This window comes from Rhipicephalus sanguineus, chromosome 2, assembly GCF_013339695.2.
Source record: "Rhipicephalus sanguineus isolate Rsan-2018 chromosome 2, BIME_Rsan_1.4, whole genome shotgun sequence".
NCBI lineage: Eukaryota > Metazoa > Arthropoda > Arachnida > Ixodida > Ixodidae > Rhipicephalus > Rhipicephalus sanguineus.
In genome coordinates this window covers 108,232,420-108,249,518 of record NC_051177.1, presented here as the reverse complement: position 1 = coordinate 108,249,518, position 17,099 = coordinate 108,232,420, and the positions used below count along the sequence as shown (strand labels likewise).

The following is a 17,099-nucleotide window of genomic DNA, read 5'->3' as shown; positions in this document are numbered from 1 at the left end:
TCAAACAAAAGGTAGCGCCACTTTCTAATCAGCTCGCTTCTTTATCACAAATTTATCTCTGCAGTGTAAAGCCTGCGACTGCATAATTAAGTGTAATGCGGCGCATGCAGGCCAATAAACTACCAATTTACAGTTCTAAAACACTGATCCGATTGAGACACGCACTAGAGCTAGTACATAGCGCGAACTTCTTTGCGTTCGACATTTCACAAGTTGGGCTCCTCGTAGAGTGTGCGCCTAATTAGGAGAACCGAATTAATCAGCGCGCAGAGCAGCGAGGAACAATGGCGAAAAGCGTGAGAGAAAAGGAGGAGTACCGGCACCTAAATGAGAAATATAGCGACTTAATGAGGGAAGCAAACAATGAGATGTCAGTACAAAGGCAGAGATGAGCAAACAGCAGTCAGGAGGAAGGCGCAAGGAGACTTATTAAGCCAGCAAGCCGGAATGACGATGTCACACGCGCAAAAGCGCGAGAGAAAAAAAGCGCAGCACAAAGCGCAAAATAACAGCTGACACAGAATGGCGGACCGGAGTACGCACTGACGTATGAGTTAAGAAGAGGAGCGTTTGTCTGAAAAGCCTCACTGAAGATAGAAAAAATGGCAGCGCTGCTCCAAAGGAACATCCGACAAGAAACTGCCTGTGTCTTTTTGTTTCGTAAGAACGGAGGGAGGGGTGTCACGAAAATGTAAACACCTATAGAAAAAGATGTCCGCGACAGCATCTCTCTTTTCCTCGACTTGAAGTGCCACTGGTATGAGGGAAGACGACGTGGGCAATTGTCGGGACTGCGCATTTCTTGTATATTAGGCGGGGGAAAAAAACAAACCAAAGGAAAAGTGCCGAGGAAAGCTGAACTGCAGAAAACGCAATGAGGAGGCAGCAGGGTACAAAAGGATGCAAGCTTATCTTCATTCTGAACGGCTCTCGGTTTCTATAGCCGAGAAAGGCTGATATTTTTTGTTTCCGGGAACAACGTTAGAAATATCAACATTATGCAGTTCGCTGTGGAGTGAACAGGTCGAAATGCAACACGATATGTCGCAACGAAGTTATGCTGCTTTTTCGGTGTTTGATTGAAGACGAAATAAGAACGCAGGGCTTCGAAAGTTGCGTGTTAGAGGAACAGAAAAAAATACAGAGTAGGTAATTAGACATACGGGCTCCTTCCTATCAATTTTATGACCACTGGAGAGAAAAACATTAGCACATTTACGTCTACATTACTGATTCTGATTGTTGTTGTATCTCTAGCCTATGAATCGCCGAAATATTGCTGTTCGTTACTTTTGTTGCTTTTTGTTCCTGACCGGGGATGGATATTGCTGTTCTGAAAATGGAGATTTGTTGTATTCCTAACCTTCATTGTAGAGGCGACGTCTTGACGATGAAGTTAATCCTGTCGCCATTGCCTGGGGAAAAAAAAGATGTTCCCCACAACCAAAAAAAGTGTTTGAAGTATAGAGGAGAAACATTACGGTGAATCTCATCATCTCAGCTTGCTTTCATAGGAGCAGAAAATGTCCGCATGACTAAGGCAGCGTGGTAAAAATATATGTTGTAATAAAGAATTGCTTACTAATCTCGCATATACGTATTTAATTGCGATCACCCGTCACCTGCCATCGGTTCATAATTTGTGGTAGCAGTTGCAAAGAAAACTTAATATTTTGGGCACCCACACTGCTACGCCTTTCAACGGTATATTTAAGTACCTTTAAAAACCTTTAACTAAATGGTGCTAGTTATTCATCTTTAGAGATAAACTGCAGAGACGTTCTGGCTCTCATTTTAGTGTCCTGAAGATTTACATGCAGTGGAACACTTACTTACGACAAAACAGAAGTTACTTGTGAGGGCAAACGCTCAAAAAAAGAAAGCTAAGTGCTCTTGGTGACGAATTACTTAGCGCCGGGGAATGCATGCTTGAATTTATTGCTCTCAACGCTCAGGGCCAGTTCCATTGCTGGTATATGCATAAAGCACAGTTCGAATAGAGTACTGCAAACTTGGTGTTGGCAGGAAAGCACTCATGCATTTCTACGATGTAACCATATAGCTGCGACAGTGTCCTACGTTGGGAGGTCAGGGTCCCGTTTGTTATTGTGTTTGTTTTAACGCGATAGCGTTAGAGAGCTCGTGTCGCAGAAATTCCGTCGTCGGCGTCGGCACCGTTGGTTGTGAGCGAAAAATCGACCGTGAGCGAAAAATCGAGAAAGAAGCAAATAAAATAAAGAATAAAAATTTCGGTCCCATTCAGGATCGAACCCGGGCCGTTCGCGTGCCAAGCAGGTGTCCTACCACAAAGCCACGATGTTACTTGCAGCTGCTTCGGAAAAAAACACTACATAAATGCCATGTAGTGGAAGGAGTCTCCTTAACGCATTTTGTTCGACAGGTGCCACGACGAAAACCAGCCCATTCGGCGATTTTTGGGCTAATTTGGGAGGCCATCATACTATGTCGAAAAAGGCCGAGATAGTGCAGCCATCGCCGCTAAATACACACACGAACTTTCAAACAGCTCTAAAAATGGACAACTATGTCCATCTAGCGGAAAACATATCAACAAGCAAACAGCAAACGCTAGATAATGTGCTGCCATCTGTGAGGCATTGTGAGACTCTTCATGGCCTTCGAGATGGCGAGCGCACGGCGTGTATCTTGGAGGCCATACAACTCTTGCTTTAGATCGAAAACCTTACCATTCGCGCGCGCGCGCGTGTGTGTCTGTGTGCGTGTGTGTGTAACAATACAAATTAATAAGTATGCACTTAGTGGTTGAAGTGCGCACTAGGGGCCGGATTTCGCTATTGCGTTCAACTCTTAAAGGCGAAGCTTAAGGGTCCCCCAATTTTTCTTTTTCTTTTTTGTGCTTTCAAATAGACATTGGTACCAAGTCTTTTTTTTTTCTTGCCATGTTAAAGAACCAATAAGTGCCTCTGTTAACAAAAATAATTGCGTTGCAGCTGCTTTAATTGAAAAAGAATTGCCTGTAATTGTGGTATATATTCCGTGGTACAAATATATAATCAGATTACACTCACAATAATAATTCATGAGGAACCTGCCGTGGAAGATTAGCAGGTACAGTGTCGCACTGCTGGTCTCGAGGACGTGGGTTCGATTCCCGCAGCGGCGGCCGCACTTAGTTAGGGGCGGAACGATAGCTAGCACTCGTATTTAGCGTTACGCCTTACCACTAGTGGGAAGCGGCCTTTTAACATGACCAGCTTGGGTGGAAGGGGGGGGGGGCTCTGCTATACAGCAAAGATGCTAGATGGTAACGACAAAAAAAATGAAAAGAGAGGAGGTAAACGGTAGGTAGTGGGTAGTTGGAGATAATTTATCTGTATAGGTGAAACGTATTGTGTCAACATCAACACCCACATACATAGGATCTTGTGTAAGCACTTGGATAACCCGTTGGTTGATATTAAGTGTAGCTTCTTCACAAACTGACAGCTCGCGCTGACAGCTAACTCGCTTAAAGGATGTAGCAAATTCCTACCCCCTTCCTTATTGCAATCGCAACCTCTTTTTGTTATCTTATATAATTGCCAAGTGTTCAAACGTTTATCTACACCAACGGAAACACGCAAACTTCCTGCGCGTGCACTCTATCAAAACAATTTCTGTGACAAAGCAATAGCACTTTTAAAGCATAACAGGAAATAGGGAAAAAACATTTTTTCAAGAAACTGGGCACAGAATTCCACGCGAAACGCAGCAGATGCCGCCGAAACGGAGTGCCGAAAGTAACGTGACTGAAAGATAACACTTACGCGCTGTTTTTTTAACAAGTTCGCTCTACAGACAACCGCAAAAGCAGCCGCGAAAAACGATGGTCGCGAAAAAATGCTCAGAATGTAGCTCTAGATAGATGTCCTGTTCCTGGCGTGTGTTGACAATTTTGTGGCAGAGAAGAAGAAAGACAAATAAACCCATATTTGTTATGCTTTGTAGCTTTGGCCGTAGGTAAACATAAAATGTAGTGCTACATGCCATCTATGTCCCTGGAGGGCCTATTTCAATAAACAAGTTTTCAACAAGGTTTATTCGGTGGGAGCCTTGAAAGCTTGTCGCTATTCTGCGCTGTTTCATGGTGAAGTGTGGAGGTGGGCGGAGTGCAAGCGAGGTTTGTTCGTTGCGCGGTTGGTGCGATACACGGCGACAAGCGAGGATTTTTCCATGAGCTTGACGGCGGAGGCCGACCGAAAGGCGAGACCTGACGAGCGACGCCGTTAGGAGAGCTTCCTTGTTTGCTCGCTTATCCGTGCAGAAGGCCGGCCGCTATTTACCAACATCGTGAGAGGTGCATTAGGGCTATTTCAACCCACCTCTCTGCACTCTATAACCGTGGCGATGCCTTCCCGGGCGTTCTGGCCGATACGGACGTAAGGTACGGCGGCCAATAAAATAGGAGTAGCGTGTCGGGGGGACAGTGGTGGAAGATGGAGCAGAGAGGAGAGGGGCAAGCGTGGACACCCCGGGGAGGTTCGTCTGGCGAGGCTGGGTTTGACTCTGTGTCAATACAGCTGCAGCGGCGGTTCAACTAAGACGAGCACGAAAGGTTTCAGCAGCATCACTGGGTGTCTCGCTATTCCAGACTGATTACGTTGTATTGCCGTAGCGATGAAAATTTTAAATCTTGCGCTTTTTCTTTTCTACCATACGTACCTTCGTGCCGTGGTGCCCCGATAACAGTAGATTTTATAGGTAATCTTGTATCTCACGACATATGCGCAGGGCATGACGTGTGACCTTCTTTGGTTTAAAAGGCGTAAACGAGCAAATAATTACTAGCGGGTACAAGGTAAAAACTAAAATTTCAGTCTTGGCAATATGGAACATCCCCCACCTACACCCCGGCTGCCCGTATGATTTTCCAATAATCTCCGTAGGCCGAACGTCCCCGCAGCCATCCTCTGAGCAGTAAAACCGACACGCGTGAAATATGAGTGACTTATTTCTTTATGTAGGAAAGAAGTGTTAATTTCAAGGGCTCGTTTTCTTTGTTATACACAATATTAATGAGCACTAACAGACAATAATGCCAAGGAAAGTATAGGGGATGTTTTTACTAGTAAATGTAAGGTAAATGTGAAGAAAGAAAAGTGGACGAAAAGATAGCTTGCCGCGGGCAGGGACCGAACCTGCGACCTTCGAATAACGAGTCCGATGCTCTACCAACTGAGCTACCGCGGCGGCCATCCCCCCGTCCACTTTATAGGGTATATATGTACATGAAACGTGGGAGCGTCAGTCAGCGCCGCCACTGGCGGCGCTGACTGACGCTCCCACGTTTAATGTACATATATACCCCATAAAGTGGACGGGGGGGATGGCCGCCGCGGTAGCTCAGTTGGTAGAGCATCGGACTCGTTATTCGAAGGTCGCAGGTTCGGTCCCTGCCCGCGGCAAGCTATCTTTTCGTCCACTTTTCTTTCTTCACATTTACCTTACATTTACTAGTAAAAACATCCCCTATACTTTCCTTGGCATTATTGTCTGTTAGTGCTCATTAATATTATTTCTTTATGTGTAGCTCTATGTGTCAAAAGTGTGCAGCTGACTTCATGCATTGTATTCTGAACAATGGCGTCGAGTCACAGCATGCATCGTCGCAACACTCTTCTTCACGTTACACGTACAAAACTGTTCGCCATCTTAATGAGACACGGCTCGCGAAAGTGTTGACCAAGTCACGACACGACGCCGTCGCTCCGATGACGACGGCAGCAGCTCGCACGACGCGAGACAGCGAGCTGCACAAGAAAAGTTTGCTCCCCATTGCTTATGCATGCCAGTGCTCTCTCTCTCTCTCTCTCTCTCTCCAATAACTCCCGCGGGACTGTGTCGAGCGGCGGTTCTACGGGACTTAACCTCGTTAGCGGGGCGGCCATTTACGAGCGGAATTCAGCGGCAAAACCCTCGCAAGCTTTCGCTCGCCCAGTGCTCCGGACGCATCCACAACGGCAGCGCAGTTTGCACGCAAGCACTAATGCGTTGCGGTAGGAACACACGCTGAACAGAGGACATGTTCGTGTCACTCTAAAGTGCGCACGCCATTTGCGGTTACCATGGCTCCCTTGAATTGTAGCGGCCAGCACTACTTTTCTGTTTGCGCTTCGCATTCACTAGCTATAATTCTTGTCCCGTTTGTAAAAGAAGTCATCAGGCTCATGTTAGCGCACTGCCTCACACGAAACGCCTGCGTTTCGTGAAGTCATCTCGAGATTTAGGTCGATGCATTTTTAAACTCTTATCAACCACTAAGCTCGAGCTTCGCTTTCTTTTCGCTTGCGTAGTAACTTACCTCGATAATGGTTGATGCTTTCTGCTGACATTAACATGTGTCATGATCTAAAAAAATTGCAGCGCAACCGAAAGAACCTTTCGTGTATTACCACATGAAGCCAACAGAAAAGAAACGTGAATGAAATATTGAATGTAGTGAATGTGTACCTTGCGTGGCCTGTGACCATCCGAAACCCCGGACAACAGCGTTAATTTCAAGTTTTCTTTAATAAGACATGCAAAGAAAGTAGGGCATGCTTGAGGGGAACAAATAACATCAATTGGATCTGAGCAACGAGGCATGCGAATCACTGAAATCTACTAAACATAGAGGTGCTGACTGTCGACATAAGAAGCGTAAAGCGCGAAGTATTGCATAAAGTCCTGTCATTGTGGACGTTGTAATGTGGCAGGCTTCAAGAAATGGCAATAGATGCACGCGTATATTAGTCTAACTTATTCTGTTTATGAATGCATACATAATAGCATAATAACAGCAAGTGATTGCTGTCTTTAATTCAAACGGTTCGAATGAAACCGCTTCAAGGTCGCACGAGATCAAGAGGGTTATCGCGAAGTCTCGCCATGTCTTGCCAGGTCATTCCGACTTTCCGGCTTCCCTCTGAAGTCCTGTCTTTGCATACTAATTCGGCAACCTAATTGTACATTCCGAAACTAGGCAAAGCACGTCTACTGAGAGGCAATGGATAATGTTATAAATGGATGTCGTAAATATTCTTAATAATAAAAATAATATTCAACAGTGTGCCTAATTCGTGGTGTCGGCGTCTGTCATAATCATATGGTGGTTTTGGGACGTTAAACCCTATATATCATTATTATTATTAATTCGTGGTGTCAGAAGTCTGAATCAATAAACTTAGCAGTTTTACTCATCCTTTGTGCGCCTGCGCCTGCTGCCGCCTGCTGCTGCCTGCCGCCGCCACCCGACAAAAAGACTCAGCGTGCCTTTACCGAGCTTCGTTCGGCAGCGGTGTGCTCCTTGGACGCACCTGAACTTATTTCTCGCATATTTGCAGGTGAGAGGAAATTCCTTTCCTTCTAATTATCTGCTTCTAGACTCCCAATGCGGAACCATAGTTACTGAACGTCCTCTTGTAGTGTTGTGCCTTATTGTGCTCTGCGGGCTGTGCATTGCATGGAATGTCTAAAGAAAGTAAGGACATTTTGAAACAATTCGACGAATTCCGTAAGGAACTTCGCCTTGAAATTCGCTCCTTGAAGGAGAGCGGAAAGTTCGTTTAGGACACAAGTGACAGTGTGTCTGGAATTGAAAAGGATGTTAAAGAACTTAAGCTAGACATGAAAAAACTCGTGGCAAAGAACAAACAGCTTGACAACGAAAACCAGAAAGCGCAGGTCAAAATAGATGAACTTAAGCAGTATCAGAAACTGAATAACGGTAGGTGAAAGGTTGTCCTGATGGCTGTAATTGAACTGCAGCTATCAAAGCTATTGGTCTGAAAGTGGGTGAAATCATTGATGACTCGGATATTGATATTTGCCACATGGTTTAAACATCGAACGGTAGGGCAAATAACCTTAATGTTCGCTTTACGCGCCGTTTCAAAGGTAACGCTCTTCTGGCTAAAGCAAGGAAGGAGCGGCTTACTGCTCACTCCCTTGAGCATGAACGCCCATCGAGATCCGTGCTCGTTAATGAACACCGCACGCGCAAGAACAAGCAATCGCTGAGTGCTGCTATTTCTCGTAAAATGGATGCTGGCTGGAAATATGTCTGGAGCAGCAAGGGCAAAGTGCTTGCCCGTCGAGGGGTTTCGACACCCGCACTGCGCATTCCATCAATGTCTGATGTAGATCGCGTGTCCGCAGCAAGTCCCATCACAGAAACTGGGACCGATGAAGGACATGAGTTACTTGTTGGTTATGGCAGAAGTTTGCGCGCTTTCTTCCAGAAATGTCTTCTCTGCACACTGGCGTTTTACTTGAACCCTGAGCAGTTGAAAAGTCATATTGGTTCTCAGTTCTTATCTTGCCAAACAACGCGATGCTTCTTTATCAATGCTCGTTCAATGTACAACAAGTTTGACGAGTTTGCAGTGTTGGTAAATCGCTTCGGCTTTTCATTCGATGTTCTAATGATAACCGAAACATGGTACACAGATGACAACGTGCTCACTCTATCAATGTATCAGACGTATTTCATTAACCGCCCAGGTGAACGTCGAGGAGGAGGTGTCTTGCTGCTTGCATTGTCTGATATTGAATGCCAAGTTATTCCTGAATTTTCTTTTGTGTCAGATAGTTGCGAAGTACTGTCTCTCATTGCAAACCGCGCTGTAATATTCGTTTTGTACCATGCACCGAATGGCGTTACATCAGAATTTAATAAATGCTCAGACGGTCTTCTTCAGTACGTCAGTGAAAAAAGCTACACCGTTTTCTGTGGCGGAGATTTTAATATTCATATACTAGGTCAAAGTGCTCTTCGATTTGACTTCGACATTACCGCGTCTTCCAATGAATGCTCACATGTGATTAATATGCCGACTCGTATTACGCAGCAGTCTGCGTCACTTCTCGACACATTTTTAACCAACGTTGAGCTGTCCCTGACAAAATCGGGTGTTGTTTGCAGTGGTTTGAACGATCACATGGGAATATTTTTATGCACGTTAAAACGAATGACTAAACATCCTTTAAAGTGTGATCGATACTATCAATCAATAAATGATAATAATCTTGAATCGTTTCGTGCTAGGATATTAAATGCGTTATGGGATGATGTATACCACGCTACTGAATCCGATACTGTGTATGAAGCATTTATGGATCAATTTAAAACGTTATAATCTGAGCCCTTCCCGAGAAAAAAGTGTCCCGAAGGAGGAGATTTAGGAAGCCCTGGATTAGCCCTTCCTTACTTTATCGCATCAACGTTAAGGACCAACATTATAAAAGGTTTGTTAAGATTAGAAACATATTAACTTTAGCACGTTATAAAGGGCATAAAAATAAACTAAACGAGGACATTAAAACGGCTAAGACGCAATACTGTCACGTGATCGTGACGGTGAAGAAGACTCCAGGAGAACTCGGTAATGCGTAACTCTTTATTTCGCTGAACTTGTGGCCGGCAAACGGAAAGTCACAGCAAGCAAGGCACGCTGTATACTGACAGCGGCGAACAGAGCGTCGGCCGTCGATAATCTGATGATCACTGGGACGCGACGTCTTTTATACATCATCCATCGAGCTTTCCAGACTTATCACTGGTGGTTGCGCGAGCTCTGGAAAAATCTTGACTATTCGCGTCATGTGCGCAATCTTGAAAGAATGATCTACTACAATCTAGAATGTTCCCAGACATTCTGGCGTGGCCCGCGCAAGACAGCGATTACACGTGCAACGAACCAGTTACAAAAACATAGCAAGAGCAGCGCGCGTGGAAATATTGTGGAGATATTTTCGAACGTATCAATGGTCGCAGTGATGTTCTCTGGAGGCAGCTATCTACACGTTTCAATCCTGCAGGTACAAATGGAATACCCAATAAAATGACATTCAACGGGGCTGAAGCGTCTGCAGTATATCGCTGGCAGATTCCTTCAACAACTCTTTCCTTGTTCGCTCTCAGTCCGTTGGTACTTTAGAGGCGTTACAATTCGTTTCGTCGAGTAAGCATGAGAGTGTTTTTCTTTCTCCTGTTGATAAACTGGAAGTCGTAGTCTAAAAAAACAGTACTTCCTTGGATGCGGACGACCTACAGATTTTGCCGTTTAAACATGTTATTGACCTAATTGCACCTTTGCTGGCCCATATATTTAACCTGTGCCTCAGAACAACCATATTTCCAGTTGAAATGCAAGTTGCTAAAGTCATTCCTACTTTAAAAAGGGAGACAATAAAAGCATTGCATATTATAGACCAATATCTCTACATTCCCGTTTCATTGAGCAACATAATTTGGTAACGCCATTCCAGCATGGTTTCAGAAAGAACCTGTCCATCAAAAGGCACTACTCACGCAAAAAGAATTTATTATTAAAAAGTTTGAGGAAAAGCACCTAATATTAGCCCTTTTTGTTGACTTTCAGAAAGCTTTCGATAGCCTAAACCATGAAATACTTCACGCCAAGCTTCAAAGTTATGGGATTAGAGGGCATGCTCTTGATCTGATCAGGTCTTATTTGCCTCATAGACACCAGTATGTTAATGTCAACGGGCACACCTCGCAAACACTGCGTCTTACGTCAGGTGTACAACAGGAAAATCCTGTGGCCAATTTTGTTTAATTTGTATATTATTGATACTGTGCAGATTTACTCCGAGCCATTTTTTGTCATATACGCCGATGACACCAGTGTTCTCTTTAGCGGCAGAGATGCAAGCGTATTACTAAGGGATGCTAACGAAATGCTTGCCATTCTCGAGCGTTGGTCAAACTTGAATGCTTTACAAATGAATACGGATAAAACGACAGCCATGATTTTTCGTCCTAAAGGTAAAACTGTACCGTGCTCTTAATCTTTAGGTTATGGATCCGAAAACATAGCAATTGTGCCAGCTTTCAAAACTCTTGGTGTTTGGTTTAATGAAAAGTTGCTGTGGGATGTCCATGTCAATCACGTGTGCTTGGCTGCCTCACGCTTTATTGGTCTTTTACACCGTAATAATTATGTCCTCCCGACTAAAATCAAACTGATGCTTTTCAAATCTCTGTTTACGTCACAAGTGAATTATTGCCAGCTTGTATGGGGCACTACCACGCTCCCAAATTTAGAAAAGGTCTACCTTTTGCAAAAGAAATGTTTACGCCTTATTTACGACTTGCTTAGAGATCGTCCTTCTGAACAGCTCTTCCAAGCTGCTGCTACTCCAAAGGTCTTCAGTGTGTATAAATTACGCCTAGCTAGTTCTCCGATATAGATATGAAATAAAATATATTATATCGATGCTTAACGAAATAGCAGAACTAGCCGAATCCGTTTCCGTGTACCCTTTTCGGCTTATGGACAAATTCACAGTAAAATCCTCCCGCACGAATTACGGTGCCCAAATGTTAAGAATTACTCTACCCCCTGTTTTAAATGTTTTAGAACGAAATGGTGTTCATATTGATGTATTTTGTAGGCCTTAGGTTCAAGCGTTTTTCTCGTGGGGCTCATATCTGCAAACTTTGAGTGGCCTGGATAAAGTAACGTAAGTGCTTGTTTTGTTTCATGTGTTGATGACTGTGCACATACAATGAATGTTTTCATTTTGTTGTTATTATTGTTTTTGTTTGCGCAAAGTGTGTTTACTGCCACAGCATGACGCTGACCTGTAACGGGCTGGGAAGCCTAGTCAAGCTCATATGAGCTTTTTCTTCCCATGCCCTCTGCTCTTTGAAGTGGCAAGTAAATAAAATGAAATTTGCTGTTAATATACCACCTAAGTTAGGATAATTCTTAAAAAAACAAAGTGCTACAGTGCTCATTACCGGGTTTGTAGTATGAATATAATATTAATTAGGCTTAAATTGTGTTCGTTTGGTTTGTTGTACTTAATGAACTTTCAGGTTTCAGCGGCGTAGCATTCATCTGCATGTTTGTTAAGTTCCGCCCGGTTCTACTATTCTATAAAACACGGTTTCAGCACATCTAAGGCGTCAGGGAACTATCAGTTGAGATGTTGATGCACCTATTTATGTCATTTCAGTGTTATTCTTTATTTTATTTCACTATCTTAATTTATTCCTTTACTTGTTTAGTCATAGCACGGACATATAGTCTAGCCTACGTCGTCCTCATCTGAATCTCTCAGCGGGAACACAACACACGTCTAACAGAACAGTGCAGAGCAGAACTATTAGTGCTCTGAAGCATATGATATAGCATTAGCATTTTTTTTTACCTCGCCAACGTTAACGTAAGCGTGGTGAGCTATGATAGTACTCCCTAATAATGTAACGTTGAGGCAAGGTATTGCAGGTATGTGCAACAGTCTAAACTGTTTAATGCTTAAGCACGTGCGTGCATACATCTGGGCTACGCTCAAAGTTTACCGTGCAAAAACTCTCTAGAAGAAACGCTTCAACGAGACGCGTCCGTCCATGCGATCCGACTATAGGGGACTTTTCCATATGCGCAATAAAGAAAAAGACAAAGCCACATTGAATGACGGCAGAGAACAAAGCCTCTCCGAGGTGGGCCGCCTCTTCATTCATGCAGATGCGCGAGCCCGTAAACAACACCGGTTTCGCGCGCCTTCCAACGAAGCGTTCGCTTTCACGTCAGGAGCCTCGGCAGGCTGTCGCAAACCGTGCGAGCGCACGCACTAGCGACGCATATAGGCAGCGAGAGGGGATTAGGGGACACGTCGGAAACAGTTGGCTTGGTTCGCTGTTCCCGAACAAGGGCGGGTGCTTGGCGTGACAGTTCTTGCGCCAGGCGGCAAGCGTTGTGTATAGTGTGCGGAGCCGAGTAGTCGCGGAAGGCTTGGATAGAAGCAGGGAAGTAATGTAAGTAGGCTAACGCAGGCCCTGTGCATTATAGATGTGATAGGAGCCCAAAGCAACTTTGAAATAGGTCAACCAAGTAACGTGACGTTGCGGTAAAGAGACCGTACTTTCAGCAGTGCGCCAAGCAATATAAAAGGTAAACTTCTAAAAGACGAGAGGGGATAGGAAGAGTGGCAGGCGGGTAGCAGTGGCAGAAAAAGGAAGTGGCATTGGAACATTCAGGACGTGAAAGACGCGGTAACAGGTGCCGCAATCGTGGCCCGTCTCGACAGGCCTGTGAATCAGTTGTAACCCACGCAGTGGTGCGGAAGCATGGTGTCATCAGGCGGAATATTACGAACTAGAATGTGTTCGGATATGTTCTTTTAATCATCTCCGCCGATCTATCTTCGTGGAAAATTTTGTTATTTCTTGGTATTAACCTTTGAAGGCATAATTACTAGCTTCCAGAGTAAGCATGCTATCAGTTGTAACCCACGCAGTGGTGCGGAAGCATTGTGTCATCTGGCGGAATATTACGAACTAGAATGTGTTCAGATATGTTCTTTTAATCATCTCCGCCGATCTATCTTCGTGGAAAATTTTGTTATTTCTTGGTATTAACCTTTGAAGGCATAATTACTAGCTTCCAGAGTAAGCATATGTCGATTTACGTATGTGCGGTTATGCTGAAAAGTTCACTAACACCAAGTGAGCGCTGTGTGTGCTTAGCTCATATTCCATGAAAACTGCGTTTCCTTAGTAAATGTAATTAAGGATATGTTGATGCCTATGTGTGTTACGACCTACTCCTCTTCTCTTACACGATACGTTGCCACCTTAAAAGCTCCTGGGCATGTCTATCGTCCCTGCAGTTAATACTTATATTAATGAATATCTGCCCTCAATACTATTTCACGAAACTAGACAAATGAACACAGAAATGGATATTTACACGCGGAGTATGAGCACTACAATAAAATTTCATGCCACAGGAGAGTTCACAAAGCATAACAGTTTACGCTCAACCGAAAGGTCATCGCGTAACGCAAACGATTCACCGAGAAGTTCGTACAGCAGACTCTGGACCCTTACAAATTATCTCCTTATTGCAGCACTCTAAATACAGCCCTAACTTTTTGTACAATCAAAGGCTGCGTAGACATAAAAACAAAACAAAATCTAACCTAAAGCTATATTGAGGCTGGAGCGACATCGCGCGAGTATAGTCAATAAAGAAGACCACACTTCACCCAAGTTTACTGTTTCCTTAGACATACGGAAAAATTAGGAAAAATTTTGCAGCGCAAAATAGCACGCGTTTGTTCCAAGAAATTTATTCTCGTGTCCTCAATTCCAACACGCTCTGTTTTCGCATCATCCTGATTGTAATTTTCCTAAACGACACCATTTCACTCCATAATAGTTGTGCGAGGCTGCGAGGAGCGAAAGCGATGCCATGCTGTGTCTACAATATGGACAGTTCATATACCCATGTATAGGTTAAGTGCTTTTTCGAAGGCACGCACCCGGACGGTCAAAGTCGACCAATATTCTTAGACTAGAAAATTTAAACAAAAACGTGCAACAAAAGAACGAATAAGTAACAAGAGAAAATTGAGGTATAACAACCGCACCACGTTACGCTGTTGACACTTATAGTGCAGTTCAATGATTGATGAGGTTTGACGGGCCACAGAACGACGACGTACAAGATAGACGCCCCGTTGGAAGGAGCAGGCTTAGTATTTTTAACAAGTGAAGTTCCTTTCTACGAAACTCATGTGGAATAGATGATGGTTCCCACTTTCTTTCGCATTCGACTCAGTTAGGTACTCCTGTGTGTCACCGGCGTTGTGTGCTGCCTGCATTTGCGCTTGCCCCCAAAGCCTGCACGTCATCACACGGGAATCGTGTGCGCAACCTAAGAAACAGTTGACATTACGCAACTCATTCTGATCCTGAATGTGCCCCATCCATTCATAAAATAAAGAATTCGTTCAAAGAAGTATCTCCAGCTGTGGAGGTAGTAGCACGGTGGCGATAATATCTCTGAAAACATAACACTGCGAATAGCACACCGTTAGCTGCAGGCATTTAGAAATAGCATCAGAAAACGCGCACGTTGAAAGAATAAGATATTCTGAGGCAAATAGCATTTCTGGTAGATTGGAACGACGCAGGAGGATTGAAAGAAGCTTCAGAACTATCCCGATGGCGGCAGTGGTGTCGCCGTCTTGCGCGCTTTCTGCGAAGGTGCTCCGAAGTCGCATGCCACCAGTCTTTCCAAACCGACAGGCCTCTCGGTTGGAAATTGGAAGTTTCCCTACAGTCGAAATGATTTGGGCAAAGGCTTTTGAGATCAAAGGCAGGAAGGAATCGAATATAGAGAAACAAGCGAGTCAATAGTAAACAGAAAAGGAAGGCAACTAAAGAAAGAGACATTACTCGTAAGGATCATGACGGTTGCAGCACCCCTTTATCTTCGATCAATACACGCTGAAATGTGACAAGGTGCTGTGGAGGATAGAAGTGTGCGACGGGAAATAAAGAATAGTATGAGCGGGGGTGCAAGAGCAAATCAAATAACGAAAGGACGCATTCGAGGAGTTTAATTTAATATCATATCCAACGTTCGCTAGTGAAAGTGGCGGGATTTTATGGCGTAAACTAGGGTAAAAGCAGGATCAAACACCCAGCGACGTACTAAAGTTGTAAGAAAAAGTGCACGTTAATGAATCCTAGGTGTTCAAAATCTTTCCGAAGCCCCCGCCCCCTCCCCACTGCGACGTGCATCATAATCTTACACAAATAAGGAAGAAATTACAGGAAAGATGTAAGATTCAAGGGATGAAAAATTCTTGAACAGAGTTGTCGCTGTAGCAAACGTTTTCACACGCAGACTTGTCTCTTTCAAGGCAGCGCCTGACAAAGACCAGTCTGCTTGTCGATATGTTGGCTCCAGGGACGTCCCTGTTGAAGAATATTTCATCTCATAATCATATCGTAGTTTTGGCACGCGAAATCACAGAAACTACTACAAGTTTCAAGAAGAGATGGCATAAAGAAAGGCTTACAGAAGCTGTCAGATTACGTAACAAAACTCAATTTGTGTTACTTTATTTGAAATGATATTGGAAACTTTTGATATTTCAAAAATGGATATAATACATGACTGGAAAATTCAAGGTATAGGTAGGAGCCAATGGATGGAAACACAGTGTACTGCAGAGGTTGTATGCCTGTGTGACGCCCTTATTCGCAAATACATTTCTTTGAACTTCCGCATTGCTGACCTAAACGATCAATCATTACTACTGCACTGATTTCCTTTGTTGCTTGAATTTGCGCCTTAACCAGCGATCTTCCGCCTATCAGTAGAGGTAGTACGACGAATATATATTGTTCTAAAAACGACACCAATGATGATCAGACGTTGAAGATTCCTCTTTTTGCGCTGTGTCTTACTTTTTCGTAACTTGTATTATGTTTTTCAGTATGCCACAATGTTTGTTGAGTCATCAAACAGAAGAGAAACTGAGTTGAGGTACATAATAATTTTTGGAGGTTTAGTCCCAAAACAACGATATAATTATGAAGGACGCCGTAGTGAAGGGCTCCGTTAATGTCGACCACCTGGGCTTCTTTAACACGCACCTAAATATAAGCACACAGGTCTTTAGCATTTGCCTTCATCGAAAAGCATTTCGCATTTTGCCTCCATCAGCCGGGATTGGATGCCGTGACCTTCGGGTCAGCAGCCAAATACCGTAACCACAAGACCACCGCGGCGGGTCTAAACGGAGCTATAACGTAGGAAAGACGTGAGTGTCCAACTGCAGAGATTTAAAATAGGGTAGGTTTTCGGTGACTTCCTTTCAGAATAATTTGCATTAGGGTTGAACAAAATTAGAGAAATTCAGAAAAGGTGGTTGTAGATCACCATGTAAAAATGAGTTTCATGTTCCAGCCATGATACTCACAGTCTCCTTCGCTTTTTTTCCTTCGCTTTTCTTTATTAGTAGCTTCTCTTTCTATATTATATTCCTTTTATTCCATTTCCCCGTCACACTGTAGCCAGCCGGTCTAAGAGCTGACCAACTTCTCTGCCTTCCCCTACATTCCTACCTTCGCTTATATAAAAGCTACCAATTTTATATGCACAAATCTCCGCTCCCCTAGCCCAACCTGTTTTATCGTCATTAAAAATTTCCGATACGGGTTTCCTCGGCCAACTCATGCGCGTGTTTTGAATCACGGATGAGTGCCCAACGATGAAAACGTAATATCGTCTCTCGGGCTTCTTTAGCCGACCACTTATCGATACGAAGCG

At 43.9% G+C, this 17,099-nt stretch overlaps 2 non-coding genes across 2 annotated transcripts; one reads left to right on the top strand and one right to left on the bottom strand.

Moving 5' to 3' along the window:
- Positions 1–5,138: 5,138 nt before the first annotated feature.
- Positions 5,139–5,211, bottom strand: Trnat-cgu (transfer RNA threonine (anticodon CGU)). Its single transcript has one exon. It is a non-coding gene; the product is annotated as a tRNA-Thr (tRNA).
- A 142-nt stretch (positions 5,212–5,353) lies between these two features.
- Trnat-cgu (transfer RNA threonine (anticodon CGU)) lies at positions 5,354–5,426 on the top strand. The gene has a single exon. It is a non-coding gene; the product is annotated as a tRNA-Thr (tRNA).
- Positions 5,427–17,099: the final 11,673 nt, after the last annotated feature.